The sequence below is a fragment of the Vulpes lagopus genome, chromosome 11 (genome assembly GCF_018345385.1).
Source record: "Vulpes lagopus strain Blue_001 chromosome 11, ASM1834538v1, whole genome shotgun sequence".
Lineage (NCBI taxonomy): Eukaryota > Metazoa > Chordata > Mammalia > Carnivora > Canidae > Vulpes > Vulpes lagopus.
Genome location: NC_054834.1, coordinates 39,340,811 through 39,345,182, shown reverse-complemented (window position 1 = coordinate 39,345,182; position 4,372 = coordinate 39,340,811). Strand labels below are relative to the sequence as shown.

The 4,372-nt window shown below is 37.4% G+C and overlaps 1 pseudogene; it reads left to right on the top strand.

Moving 5' to 3' along the window:
* The first annotated feature begins 600 nt into the window (after positions 1–600).
* On the top strand, positions 601–1,181 carry LOC121471530 (annotated as a pseudogene).
* Positions 1,182–4,372: the final 3,191 nt, after the last annotated feature.

The following is a 4,372-nucleotide window of genomic DNA, read 5'->3' as shown; positions in this document are numbered from 1 at the left end:
GCATTACATCATAGCACACAGGTTGAAGTAGGAGTCAGGAGCATAAGATGAGTTTGGAAAGGTAAGAGAGTATGAATTTTATAAGTCTTAGAGCTAGCAAGGACTAGAGGCAAGGTATTCATTTATTTTCATTGTAAACTGAAAAGTATATCACCCCAATTTAATGTGACTTGCCACAGGATACACAGATACAAAATTAGCCTCTTAAATAAAAGATGATCTCTGGATGTCTTGTTCAAATTTAATTCAAAACTTAGCGTATTCTAATGTTGTAATAGAAGCAAAGAATATAAATTAATAAATTATAACCCCTCACAGTTTAGTAAGAGATAAACAAGAAAATAACAAATCACAATACAGCATAACATTTGTTTCATTACACATTATTGTGAAGTTAGAATAAGATGAAAAAAAAACCTTAGAGAAGCAGAAAAATACATGTGGATAACTACAAAAATAAGAAAAGTTAATGTATGTAAATAGGAGAGAAAAGAAAATTAAGGAAGGAAAAAATGCTATGCATAAAAAATTACCACTGCTTAAAAAAAAGATACAAAGTTTGAGTTGTTGGAAATTAAGGAATATTTCTTAGTTACAAAAATGGTTGGCAATGATGTTATGATGTTTGGAATTCGAATTCCTGGTTATCTCCAGCCTCAAATGAACAAGTGGCAAGTAGTTTAAACTAGTCGACTCTTGATTCTGCTCAGGTCATGATCTCCAGGGTCTTGGGTCGAGTCCCACATCAGGCTCCACTTCACGTGGCCATCATCCACAGGATGCAGAGATGGTGCGGCTGCTCCGGGAGGCTGGAGCGGACCTCAACAAACGGAGCCCACGTGTGGCCAGAGCCCCCTGCCTTGGCAGTGGAGGCCCAAGCAGCCGATGTACTGGAGCTTCTCCTGAGGGCCGGTGCCGACCCCGCTGCTCGCATGTAGGGTGGCCGCACCCCCCTGGGCAGTGCCACACTGCGGCCCAACCCCATCCTCGCCCACCTTCTCCATGCACATGGAGCCCCTGAGCCTGAGGTTGAGGATGACAGGCCTGGCCCCTGCAGCAGCAGCAGCAGTAGTGACAGTGACAGCAGGGACGAGGGCAATGAATACAAGGACATCCTGGTTCACAGTGGCCAGAGCCAAAGCTGGCTCCCTCCCACCCCAGCCTCAAAAACCTCTCCCTGATGACCCCGTCTGACCTAATTGTTAATAGAATCTCCAGTTGAATAAAATCCCAGTTCTGAAAAAAAAAAAAAAAAAAAAAAAAGCCTGGAGTTTCCTTGGCCCTCTCTGTCTGCTCTTCCCATTGCTTGTGCTCTCACTTTCTTTCTCCCAAATAAATAAATAAATAAATAAATAAATAAATAAATATTTTTTAAAATAATCTAAACTACTTTTTTTTTAAGATTCTTTAAAAAAATGTTTTATTTATTTATTCATAGAGACACAGAGAGAGAGAGGCAGAGACACAGGCAAAAGGAGAAGCAGGCACCATGCAGGGAGCCAGAGTGGGACTTGATCCAGGGTCTCCAGGACCACGCCCTGGGCTGCAGGCGGCGCTAAACCACCAAGCCACCAGGGCTGCCCTCTAAACTACTTTTGATGTAGAAAACTCAGGTCTCAAATCTAATCCAAGAGAATGATGATGAAATTCATTGAGATTACCTCTGAGCTATACCAAGTTATTGATTTCCAGTGCCACTAATGAAAGATCATTGTAGAAGTGGGCAGAGCACAAAGATGGTGAGTTTCAACATAAAGAAATAACTTCCATAGTAGAGTCCTCAACCTGCTTCCTATCCAAAGTTTGAGGTCAACATGCACTTTTGATCTTCTTGCTCTTTCTCTGCCACACTGACAAGAAGTATTTTATATAGTGGCAGCCCCCTAGCCTAAGTCTCATAGTGAGAACATTACATATCACAGACCTAGCCCACTGCATGTAGATGTGTAAATCAGCAAGAAGTACAGTTTTGTTTTAAATTCCTAATAATTTGGGATTTCTTTTGCTATTGTCTCATTAATACAGTTCATTCAAAACTGATTCATCCATTAAGCATGGCAAACACACAGTACCTAAGGCCCATTGTAGTTTGAGGACCGAGAAAAAATGTTCTAATTTCTTTAAAATCAGAAGAAAAAATAATCAAGTCTGTACTGTACTCTCTCCTTCTCCCTCTCTCTTTTTTCTTATGGAAGAAGGAACCACAGAAGTCCTAGGACCCACAGAAGTCGTATTGTAACCCTGAGGCTTCTGTGAGTAACACACTAGGTTGAGACCAAGAAGTTGAGTATAGGTCATAACACAAGCATAAAATAAGCAGAGAACTGGTTTAGATGTCAAGTCTTGAAGTGATGAGGAAGTTACAGAAATTAAGTTTATATTACATAGTTATAAAAACATTTAGTAAAAACTGTCACTTGTGATAGTATGAAAGACAGTTTGTGAACTTAAAAAACACAGTATTAATTTTTAATGGCTGTATTTAGCAACTTATTAGGAGAAAAAAGAACTTAGAAAATACTAGTTATAACTATAGGGGCACCTGGGTGGCTCAATTGGTTAAGCATCTGCCTTTGGCTCAGGTCATGATCCCAGAGTCCTGGGATCAAGCCTTGAATTGGGCTCCCTGCTTGGTGGAGATCCAGCTTCTTCCTCTCCCTTTTGTTACTTTCCCTACTGTTCTCTCTCTCTCTCTCTCTCTCTCTCTCTCTCTCTCTCTCTCTCTCTCCCTGTCAAATAAATAAGTAAAAAATCTAAAAAAAAAAAAGAAGAAGAAAATACTAGTTTTATTTTAAGCAAAACAAATGAACTAGGAGTGGAGTGGGAGAGAGAGAGAGAAAATAATATATAACATAAAGCAATGAATCAAAGAACTATGTATAGAGAAGAATGCTGGTGGGTAGGTATGACTATTGGCACATACACCTAAGTCTTAGTATTGGATATTTGCAAATACTTTAGATTATTCTAAGACACAAAAAATGATTGGTGAATTCTAAAATTATATTTATAATAAAATTTTTGTAGCTGTCCCCTGCTATCTTCTGGCACATAAGATATTAGAATGGAAATTTGGTAAATTTGGTAGTAGACACAGGTTTTGTTTTGCTTTGCTTTGCATTGTTTGATGTGTGTTTGTATTATTTTATTTGATGCCTTGGTTCACTGTCCAGGATATTGCAGGATTCTTTGTTTAATACAGTCCAATAAGTTCACCACAACATTTTAATTTTGTAGTTAACTTCCTCCCTTCACTCCTTTATAACAGAACCTAGAAATAGAGGGTCTTTTGTTTTGTAAATTTCAGCTTCCTTTATTTCAAGATTGTTTTCCTGTTTATATTTTAATGCAATATTAATATGACTTCTTTCTAATTATGGCTATTTTTTGTGTCATCATACTGTTATATTTTTAATAGGCTGTCTAATTCCTTTTTCATGTGGTCCCGTTGTTCCATTTCTTATTTCACAAATTGCACATTGTTTTTAGTCATTGAAATTAAGAACAAGTTTGGAGAGATGCTTGTGGGCTATTTTTATGGCTATCTGTGGGTGTGTGTATAAGTCTTTGTTCATCTCTTATTCTCAGCACCAAAATAACTTCCCCCCCACAATTTACTTTTCAAGTTAGAATTATTTCACAGAGGGAATATACTGCTTGAATGACTGATTTCTTTATTCTTCTGTCTCTGCCAAAAGTGCAGGAGTAGTGGCTTGAAGTAGGAGTTTCTTCTCTTTGTTGAAGCATATTCACTCCCTAGCCCTCATCCACAGCACTGGGTTGAGGAATCTACTTGCACCTGTTGTTTTTCCCATTTTATGGATGAGATTATTGACTCACTGAAGGAATGAAAATAATTTACTGAAAATTACAGACGAAACTATAAAAATATCAAGAAATAAAACTGAGTCAATGATCCCATGTTTGCTATATTGATAATATTTCTGTCCACTCCAAGCATGTATATAAATTTGTTCCTTTACTCACATATTTTTCAATGATCCTAAAAAATGTATTGCTGTGACGTAATTATTACTAGAAAGTCCAGAATTTGTGATGTTTAATTTAAAATATCCAGATTTCCCCCAAATGAACATCTAAGGATCTTGGCTATTGATAGGTTCTGACTCAAGCCATATATTCTATATAACATCCTGAGGTCGAAAATTAAAAAAAAAAAAAAAAAAGAGTTGTTTTGTGGGGGTTGTTTGTTTTCCATCTAAGGCAAAACCTTAAAAACAGATTTAATCTGAACAAAAATATTAGAAAATGAAGTAAAAAAATGTTTAGTCAAATAGGAATACCAGGCTGCCTAGAGCAAATCAGGCTATGGCTTACCTTTGTCTATGCACATTAGCCAACTCTGAAGAAA